The 11,157-nt window shown below is 41.2% G+C and overlaps 1 non-coding gene across 1 annotated transcript; it reads right to left on the bottom strand.

The window, feature by feature from the left end:
* Positions 1-2,128: 2,128 nt before the first annotated feature.
* On the bottom strand, positions 2,129-2,235 carry LOC112739998 (small nucleolar RNA R71). Its single transcript, XR_003170932.1, has one exon. It is a non-coding gene; the product is annotated as a small nucleolar RNA R71 (small nucleolar RNA).
* Between the last annotated feature and the right edge of the window lie 8,922 nt (positions 2,236-11,157).

Raw genomic sequence — 11,157 nt, 5'->3', positions numbered from 1 at the left:
GCACTAAGAGACGTATGAACGTCACTAACGTTGAAGATAACGTGGCTCTTACTTGGGTGAGGAACGTTAGTGAAAAGGTGATTGTCACTAACGTTCTCGAACCCATATTTCACTGAACGTTACATCACTAACGTCCCGAGCTAAGTCTCTGCCCACTTCACACTTCTCTCTGCAAGTAAAGCCAAGCCCAATGAAGAAGATAACTGCTTCAAACTCAAGATCCAAAGGCCCATACCCAAGACTTGAAGATGCAACTAGAAGATCAGAAGAGTAGTACATATAGGAGTAGCTTTGAATTATTTGAGGAGTTGGAAATTATAGGGAGCCTCTTGGCATAGAACTACTCTCTGTATTTTACTTTCTCTGCACTTCTAGTTTCATCATGTATTCTCCATCTTTGTTTTCATTTTCCAGAGCTATGAACAACTAAACCCCTTTCATTGGTTAGGGAGCTCTGTTGTAATTTGATGGATCAATACTAGTTTTCATTATTCTTCTTCTATCTTTTCTCTTGATTTTACTTGAAAGCTTTCGATCTTCATCCAATTGGGTAGTTATCTTGGAAAGAAGCTATTCAAACTTGGATCTCTTCTGAACCTTGAAAGAGGAATGAAGAGATCATGCTAGAAATGCTTTCTCATGCTGGACCAAATTAGGTTTGGATGGATATGTGACTATAATCCTCTCAACACTTGATTTGGGAAATGCATGTGGTATAATCAGTGACCATACTTCATCTCTTCTCATGAGCAATTGACCAAGGAATTGACTATTGATCAAGATTTGAGAGATTGAATTACAAGGAATTGTAATTCAATCACTTAAGATTGCCAAAGAGATCAATGAGTGCATTGATTGAGGAAGAGATGAAAATGAATTGATCCGGAGAATGCAACATCTCCTGAGCCAATGAACTCCCATTCTGATCTTACCCATTCTCTTTATTTCTGTCATTTACTTTTATGAGCAATTACCCATTCCATTTAAGATTCTGCAATTTACTTTCCGTCATTTACATTCAGCTTTTTATTTCTAGCATTTACTTTTCTGTTATTTACTTTTCAGCCATTTAATTTTCTGCAATTCTCACTCAAATTCTGATTCGCTCAACTAGAACATTCCTCTAATTAAAGTTGCTTGATCAATCAATCCCTGTGGGATTCGACCTCACTCTATTGTGAGTTTTTACTTGACGTCAAATTCAGTATACTTGTCGAAGGGAAATTTGTTATGAGACAAGTTTTCCGTGCATCAAGTTTATGGCGCCGTTGCCGGGGATTGATTGTGCATCAACAATGATTAAATTGGAGGATAACTAGATTGAGCATTTTATTTTTGTTTGATTTAATTTTCTGTTTGAGTCATTTACTTTCTGTTTTAGTTAATTTCTTCCCTTCCCCTACTTTTTCTTTGTTATTTACCATTCATTTCACTAACCCATTAACTGTTTGATATATTGCATCATTCACACTAACAGTACTTCTGATAGATATACTTTCTGCACCTATTCTCTTTGCTTGTACTTGTTGGTTGTATGACAGGGAGAAGAAGTGGGGCTTCAACTTCTTTTGATTCTGAACCTGAGAGAACCTTCCTTAGACTAAGGAGGGAGGCAAGAGAAAAACGTGTAGTTGGTGCTGAAGAAGAGGAGGAACACTTTGAGGAATACTTTGAACCAAACATGGAAGAAAACATGGAAAACCATCGTGAAGAAGAAGCTCACAACCATCGAGGACGAGCAAATCATGCTGGGGAGGATAGAAGAGTTTTAGGCTCTTACATCAATCCAAACCCAGGAAACTGTGGAAGTAGCATTCAAAAGCCAACCATCCATGCCAACAATTTTGAACTAAAACCACAGCTCATCACCCTTGTTCAGAATAACTGTTCGTTCGGAGGAGGTGTCCAAGAAGACCCCAATCAATATCTAACCACCTTCCTGAGAATATGTGACACAGTGAAGTCTAATGGTGTTCATCCTGACGCCTATAGACTGCTCTTATTTCCATTCTCACTCAAGGATAAGGCAGCCAAGTGGCTGGAGTTTTTCCCAAAGGAGAGCTTGACAACTTGGGAAGATGTGGTGAACAAATTCTTAGCAAGATTTTACCCTCCTCAACGAATCAATAGGCTGAGAGCTGAGGTCTAAACTTTCAGGCAACAAGATGGTGAGACTCTGTATGAAGCATGGGAGAGGTTTAAAGACCTAACAAGGAGGTGCCCACCAGATATGTTCAATGAATGGGTGCAGCTGCACATTTTCTATGAAGGGCTCTCTTATGAGTCAAAGAAGGCCATAGACCATTCATCCGGAGGATCTTTGAACAAGAGAAGACCATTGAAGAGGCCATAGATGTCATTGAAACTGTAGCAGAGAATGACTACTTCTATGCTTCCGAAAGAGGGAACACGAGAGGAGTAATGGAGCTAAACAATGTAGATGCTCTGCTGGCCCAAAACAAGCTCATTACCCAGCAGCTGGCTGACCTCACCAAGAAGATGGAGAGGAACCAAGTAGCAGCAATCACCACTTCATCAACAACCTAAGAAGGAGTGAATGAAGAAGCAGAGGGTAGTCAGGAGCAAGCCAACTACATTGGGAATTCACCTAGGCAGAACCATGATCCATACTCCAAGACCTACAACCCTGGATGGAGGAATCACCCAAACTTTGGGTGGGAAAATCAACAAGACCAAAGCCTTGATCAAAGACGGCCAAATCCCAACAATGCAGCCCACCAACATTTCACATCTAGACCATATCAACACCCTCATAACAACACCTCTCCACATTCATATCAAAACCAAAATAACTTACCTCATCCTTCCACCTCTAGTCCCAACCTATCATCATTTGATGACAGACTCTCAAGGATTGAGAATCTACTTGAAGGCATAGGCAAGGAGATTTAAGACAACAAGTTGTTCAAGGAGGAAGTGCGAGCCAGTTTCAAGCACCAAGGAGACACGATCAAGAGGTTGGAATCCCAAGTGGGGTATCTCTCTGAGCAAATTCCCGAACCCACAGATGGGTTCCCAAGTGACACAGAGAAGAATTCGAGAGGTGAAACAAAGAAAGTAAGATGGGAAGATTGCAAGATGGTCACTATAAGTGATAAGGAGACTGAGGACAAGCCAAGCAAGCTGTCAGAACAACCTGAAGATACCTCAGTAGAGAAGAAGGAAAAAGATCATCAAGAACCAGAGATCTCACAACAAGAGCTGTTGAGACTCTATGCACCCTTTCCCCAACTGCTCAATGGTGCTGTGGAGAAGAGAATATACTCAAGGTTTCTAGATTTGTTTGCGTCTCTGCATGTAAACATACCATTCATCAAGGCCATCCAACAAATGCCTGCATACATCAAGTATATGAAGGAACTTCTTCCCAGGAAAAGCTCACTCAAGGGAGGCCAAACTATAGTGATGAACAAGGAGTGCAGCGCCCTCATTCAATCAGAGTTGCCTGCAAAAAGAAAAGACCCAGGGAGTTTTCATATCCCCTGTGCGATAGGGGAAACAATGTTTGATAGAGCACTCTGCGATTTGGGAGCAAGCATCAACTTAATGCCCTTATCCCTGGTGAAGAGGCTGCAGATCAATGAGATAATGCCCACAGATGTAGTCATCAGGCTGGCTGACAAAACTCAAAAACAAGCAATAGGGGTGGTAGAAAATGTGTTGTTAAAGGTTGGGAAATACTTCCTCCCAACAGACTTTGTCATCCTGGACATGGAAGAAAGTCACACTCACCCAATCATATTGGGAAGACCATTCCTAGCTACAGCCAGAGCACTCATAGATGTGGAGCAAGGGGAGCTAATATTGAGGATCCATGATGAACGACTCAGCTTCAATGTCTTCCAACTCTCACAAGAAGCAGATCAAGAGAACAAAGAACCAAGCAAAGATCATCATGAGATACTGAAAGAGGAAGCAAGCACTGAAGCACAACCAGCCCATTTGGGAAAGCCCTCGGTTGATAAACAAGGCAAACAGCAATTGTCACAGCTCAAGGAAAAGTTGGAGGAACCTAAACCACCAGAGACATGTGAAGACAACAACAAAATTCCCTTAGAAGAAGAGGTCACAAAGAGTAAGGCAACATCAAAGGGAACAAAGAAGAAGGTACCAAGGAGGTGGAGGAACAAGAAGATCCCTACGGAAGACTTCTCTCCAGGGGATAAAGTGATCTCAGCTTACTTCCCAGATATCCCCCTAATCTCCCCACTGTACCATCTCAGTTACCTAAGGTCTTCACTATCAACAGAGTTCTCTCCTTGGAACATGTAGAGATCATTGATACAACCAATGGATATAAGTCCACTGCCAGAGGAGAAGACTTCAAGCATTATCAACCTCCCTGATGAAGGCAAAACGTCAAGCTAGTGACGCTAAAGAAGCGCTTCATGGGAGGTAACCCATGTTTTATATGCTTTTAGAAAATAGTGAATAAGTCAATATTTATGAACTCCAACCCAAACTTGACAAACACTTGGTGAAATCCTTATTATGCAGTATATAGTGAAGAACAAGTTTGGTATTCAAAGCATGCCAAGAAAGCATGAATGCAACCCAGAGCATGCTAGTCTTGGTGCTTTGAACAACAACCTTTCCATCACAATGCTCGAAACTAAGTTTGGTGTCACCCCATGGTGCCACCAATGTGCATATAAGGATACACAGTTAGTTAGTTAGTTGGAGTTCATGAATAAACAATCTAATCTTTTCTTCCCTTTATTATTCTAGCCGTAAAATTTAAATTGATTTTTTTATGATATTAATTCTTACTTTTCTTATTTGATCTTTATAGGGAAAAGGAGAGGAGCATTGAAGGAGATTGATTGGACAATTAAATGAGAAAGGCTCGGCCACTTCATGAAGAGGGACTACACACTTGTCTGAAGAAGGAATGCATTGGAAAATGTTGCCATGCAACATTGAAGAAAGGAGACTCTTGAAGACCGAACCAATAACCCTCACAAAGTGATGATCCTTGTCCTTTCTCCATGCACAACCCCAACCGTCCATCAAACAACCATTCCATCAATCCACACCCTCCATTCACTCACAACCTCTCTATATAAGTGATCCTTATTCCGTACCCTAGCTTCACACTCCACACCCACTCTTCACACTTATCCATTTCGAAGCAAAGCATTTCCTCAACCCTAAACAACCGAAAGTCTCCACACCCTTGCCAACTTCACACATTAACCCTCATTCATGGCATCTTCGAGCTCTAAAAGAAGGAATGGAAAGGAACATATGGAGCAACACCCGTATGATGAAAAGAGATTTAGAAGCTTGCACCATGCATTGCAATACGGGTGGATGGTGGATAAGGAGATCATTTATGAGCTGGGATTTCAAGTTAGGAAAACTGAGTGTCCCGAAATCACAAAGAAGGTAGAAAAGAGAAGATGGGAGCTCCTCACTGATCCGGTCATTAAGGTGAATACAAATCTTATAAGAGAGTTTTATGCAAATGCGGTCCGATATGATAAGGCAGATGAGTCATATACAAGCTTTGTGAGAGGAAAGATTGTGGATTTTGGTCCCATGAGTGTCATGAGGGCATTAAAGCTGCGGTCCATACCGTTTGAAGAAGAGAGTTATCATTCAAGAATAGACAACAACCCTAATCATGACCAGATTGTGCAAGACATTTGTGTACCAGGAGCTGACTGGGAAAGATATGCAGATAGGAGACCAAGGTTCATCAAGAGAGCAGATCTCAACCCAGAAGCAAAAGGGTGGTTCGAAATTGTAAGGAGGTCCATCCTCTCAGCAGCGAACAATTCGGAGGTGAATCTCAAGAGAGCCATACTGGTGCACTGTATACTCAAAGGAGGAGAGATCAAGGTTCATGAACTCATAGCAGAAGGCATTAGAAAAATGGCAGAGAAAAGCGACTCAAGGGGAACATTAGGTTACCCCAGCACTATCTACCGACTGTGCAAGAAAGCTGGGGTGGTGTTTGAAGATGAGGACCCCGTGTGGATAAAAGAGGGCATTCCAATAACCGTTCAACGAATACATGCTACCGCATCCCCCCTGCCTCAACGGAAGCAAAGGAAGAGGCCAGCCCCTCAAGTAGTAGAAGGACAAGTCGTAGAAGGACAAGCACCAGCCACCTTGGATATGCACCAATTGCAGGAGGCCATTGATGGGCTATCTCGACAATATTTGGAAAGCCAAGGAGCACAGAGAAAACTTCAACTACAGATGATGGGGCAGCAAGAGGAGTCACTCTCAAGATGGATGACTCAACAAGGGGAGTGGCAAAAGCAAATGATGGATCAGCAACTGAGTCAAGGACAACAATGGAGTGAAACATTCCACAGGATGGAACAAAGGCAAAATGAGCAACAAGAATCCATCCAGAGGCTAATCAACATCCAAGCACATCAAGGTGCACATATATATGAGATGCATCGAAGACAAATAGAGCAGGCAGAACTATTGGATGAGCAAAGGGCATTCGCAGAAGGAGTTTACCTGCGAGACTGGGCATCATATAAATACTCAAGCCAGGCTCGGTTACTTGGTAGGACATCTGCCTATATTGCATCCAGGAGTCACAAGGTATGAAGAAATGAGGGATGAATTAGCACAAGAAGAAAGACAAAGGGTGGAAGAGAGTCATGAATCAGTGAGGAAAGCACTTAAGGATTGGAAGCAAGCAAGATTGGCACGGATGTGAGGGAATGCAAGAGGACACAAAGAAGACAAACAAGGAGGAAAGCATGGGCATCCACAAGAGTAAAAGGTGGTGGAGTTCCTTCTTTGGTCCATCTTTCTCTATGCTTTAAATAAGGAAGATATTGTATGAAATAGAACTTGCTTCCATGTTAGTTTAAACCTTTTTAAATTCTGTCTTTTAAGTTTTTGTGTTGAAGAGGTCTATGTTTGCTAGTCTTTATGTCACTGCATCCTTACTTTGCTTACTTGTATGCTTGTCCCTTTGAATCAAATGAAAAAGAGAATGAGTGTTTTACAAAAGACCAGAGTGGAGTTCATACTATGGAGTAAGTTCATGAGTTTATGGTGTGATCATAAGTTAGCTAAGTTGGTTCAACCACAAGGTGGGAGGACAACTATCTATCATGAATACTATGCTTGAGACACACCCCATGAGACTAGCTAAAAAAGAAGATCCTAATAAGAAAAAGGGAAAGAACAATAAAGGTTAAAAAATAAAAGAAAAAGAGTAAGCAATAAGGCTAGGCACCAATGGTTTTAATCTTGAGGCATGTGTCTGTGGTGCTCCTGTGTGAGGGATCTACTTGGATGAATAAGCTCTTAGGGGTGCCTTATCACTTGGTAACTTGGGTTAACTAACTCGGGATTATCAGCTGAAAGTCCACTATCAAGAGTAACCCTCACTACAGAGCATTTAGTAACCCAAAGAGGTGCTGGACACCAAGGTCTCAAGAAAAGAAAATAAATAAACTATATGCATGTAGTGTGTATGTATGGGGGAGAGACTTGAGCAAGTAAGTCCTTAGGGGTGCTTCAACACTTAGCACCTTGAACCAACTGGTTCGGGAGTGTTGGCTGAAAGCTTATTTTAAAGAGTTGTCCCCTTACAGAGCACTTAGCCTAAGAACAAAAATAAGCCCTGAAATGACAACAAAAGGATTAATGAATAAAAGTCTAATGGGATGCAATCACAGTGAGTATTCTAGGACATGATAAAGGTCTGAAAGCCAGGAATGAACCTAAGTTGCTATGCATGAAACCACCATAAAACCAGGGGGCATGACCTCCACAAGAATGACTCATTTCTCTTGGCATTCCATTCATCATTCTCTTGTTCCAGTACTTGCTTAGGAACAAACAAGTTTTAAGTTTGGTGTTGTGATGCCAGGGCATTTTGGCCAGTTTTACTGACCTTTTCTTTACTATTTTTAGGGTAGTTTCATGCATTTCCTTAGGAAATAAGCTAGTTTTGGGTAGATATTCACTTACATCTTGATTCAAGCATACATTGTGCACTTTACATGATTTCATGAGGATTTTTCATGAATTTAATGACAAATTGGATGTTGCATTTCCCATGACTTGGACTAGAACTTTGATGCACTTTATTGCTTGATTTCAGGACAAAGGAAGCAAAGAAGAACCACATTAGTGGCTACGTTAGTTAGACTAACGTTAACACTAACGTGGAATGGGAGTAACTTGCAAAGTTAATGAGAAAAGTAATTGCCAATAACGCTCTCGAAGCCATCATTGCCCACGTTAAGAGTCACGTTAACTAAGTTAACGTGAACTCTAACGTGGAAGAAAGGAAATGGAGCCAACGTTAGTGACACTTAACATTATCACTAACGTTGGACCAAGCTCATAAGTGGCCACGTTAGTTGCCACGTTAACTTAGTTAACGTGGCCTCTAACGTTAAGAAGTAAAGGGGAAGCCAACGTTAGTGACATTCAACTTTATCACTAACGTTGGCCAAGTCACAATAAGCCACATTAACTCCCACGTTAACCTAGTTAACGTGGAAGCTAACGTGAAGAAACAAGGTGGTCGACAACGTTAGTGACACCAAACATTGTCACTAACGTTGGAAGGAACCCACACAAGCCCCAATAAGCCACGTTAACTCCCACGTTAACCTAGTTAATGTGAAAGTTAACGTGAAAAAGGAAGGTGATCACCAACGTTAGTGACACCCAACATTGTCACTAACGTTGGAATGAGCCCACACAAGCCACTATGAGCCACGTTAACTTAGTTAACGTGGAAGCTAACATGGATAAGGGAATGATGAGCCAACGTTAGTGACACTCAACTTTGTCACTAACGTTGGAGATGGCTAGCATGGCCACGTTAGAAGCCACGTTAACCTAGTTAACGTGGACTCTAACGTGAGAAATAGGGGCACATTGGAATGTTAGTGACAATGGTAAGTGTCACTAACGTTCTCGAAGGTTGGCAAGCCTACGTTAAAAGAGCCACGTTAACTAAGTTAACGTGGACTCTAACGTAGGAAAGGGGGAGACTACTCAACGTTATTGGGAAAGGCAAGTCCCAATAACGTGTGCGAAGGACAAAGAGGCAACGTTAGTGGAAATGTTTGTGCCACTAACGTTGAAGATAACGTGGCTCTTACTTGGGTGAGGAACGTTAGTGAAAAAGGTGATTATCACTAACATTCTCGAACCCATATTTTCACTGAATGTTAACATCACTAACGTCTTGAGCTAAAGTCTCTGCCCACTTCACACTTTCTCTCTGCAAGTAAAGCCAAGCCCAATGAAGAAGATAACTGCTTCAAACTCAAGATCCAAAGGCCCATACCCAAGACTTGAAGATGCAACTAGAAGATCAGAAGAGTAGTATATATAGGAGTAGCTTTGAATTATTTTGAGGAGTTGGAAATTATAGGGAGCCTCTTGGCATAGAACTACTCTCTGTATTTTACTTTCTCTGCACTTCTAGTTTCATCATGTATTCTCCATCTTTGTTTTCATTTTCCAGAGCTATGAACAACTAAACCCCTTTCATTGGGTTAGGGAGCTCTGTTGTAATTTGATGGATCAATACTAGTTTTCATTATTCTTCTTCTATCTTTTCTCTTGATTTTACTTGAAAGCTTTCGATCTTCATCCAATTGGGTAGTTATCTTGGAAAAGAAGCTATTCAAACTTGGATCTCTTCTGAACCTTGAAAGAGGAATGAAGAGATCATGCTAGAAATGCTTTCTCATGCTGGACCAAATTGGGTTTGGATGGATATGTGACTATAATCCTCTCAACACTTGATTTGGGAAATGCATGTGGTATAATCAGTGACCATACTTCATCTCTTCTCATGAGCAATTGACCAAGGAATTGGCTATTGATCAAGATTTGAGAGATTGAATTACAAGGAATTGTAATTCGATCACTTAAGATTGCCAAAGAGATCAATGAGTGCATTGATTGAGGAAGAGATGAAAATGAAATTGATCCGGAGAATGCAACATCTCCTGAGCCCAATGAACTCCCTATTTCTGATCTTACCCATTCTCTTTAATTTCTGTCATTTACTTTTATGAGCAATTACCCCATTCCCATTTAAGATTCTGCAATTTACTTTCCGTCACTTACATTCAGCTTTTTATTTCTAGCATTTACTTTTCTATTATTTACTTTCCAGCCATTTAATTTTCTGCAATTCTCAACTCAAATTCTGATTCGCTCAACTAGAACATTCCTCTAATTAAAGTTGCTTGATCAATCAATCCCTGTGGGATTCGACCTCACTCTATTGTGAGTTTTTACTTGATGACAAATTCGGTACACTTGCCGAAGGGAAATTTGTTACGAGACAAGTTTTCCGTGCATCAAAGACGGCTATCGAAAAGGAAGGAAAATACCAACCTGTGGAAGAAGAGGAAACAAGCGCGAGGGAAGAAGCAAACGATGAAATCCACACCAACAATCGCTTCCGAGAAAAACAAATGGGAAACAGAGAAAACAAGACGAACGAAGCACTTCAAGCAAATAACAAAGCAAAGAGCGAAGAGAAAGGAAAGAAGAAACTAAAAATGATTCTTTAAATTTCAAAATGAAATGCAAAAGAGGGAAAAGGGGAAATGGAAAAGGAAAATTAATGAGCTTTTAAACACTCGCACGTTCCCAAGGAAGCACAACGCACGCTGCAATTAAAAAATAAAAAAGAAAGAAAACGTTTCGCATTTAAGGAAACCCAGCAGGAGTTATACAGGAGATCGACTAAAGGTAAAATGCTCGAGCACGACTTCCTCAAAGGGGTCGAAGTCTAAAGACACGACCTCAAGGGAAAGATCGAACTCGAGCAGGGGCACTGTTCATACCCTGGATCGAGCTATGCGACCCGGGCTTATTAAAGACAAGAGCGACCGACCTCTTCAGGTTGGGTCACCCCCGATCTCTCCTTAAAGAGTTCGGCAAAATCACCATAAAGGCCCAATCAGGCCCAAATGAAGGAACGCAGCCCATTCTAAAGGCGGTAAAGCCTAGAAAGATAAGGCAGTTCCCCTAAAAGATAAGATAAGATAACTAACTTATCTTATCGGACACCCCACACTACTATAAATACACTGGAGCACCCAGGTATAACTCATACTCTGATTCTACACAAAAACTGCCTAAAGTACGTGCTAACTTAAGCATCGAAGTCTC

This window comes from Arachis hypogaea, chromosome 13, assembly GCF_003086295.3.
Source record: "Arachis hypogaea cultivar Tifrunner chromosome 13, arahy.Tifrunner.gnm2.J5K5, whole genome shotgun sequence".
NCBI classification, from domain to species: domain Eukaryota; kingdom Viridiplantae; phylum Streptophyta; class Magnoliopsida; order Fabales; family Fabaceae; genus Arachis; species Arachis hypogaea.
Note: the sequence above shows the minus strand (reverse complement) of the source record. Positions and strands in the feature narration are given on the sequence as shown.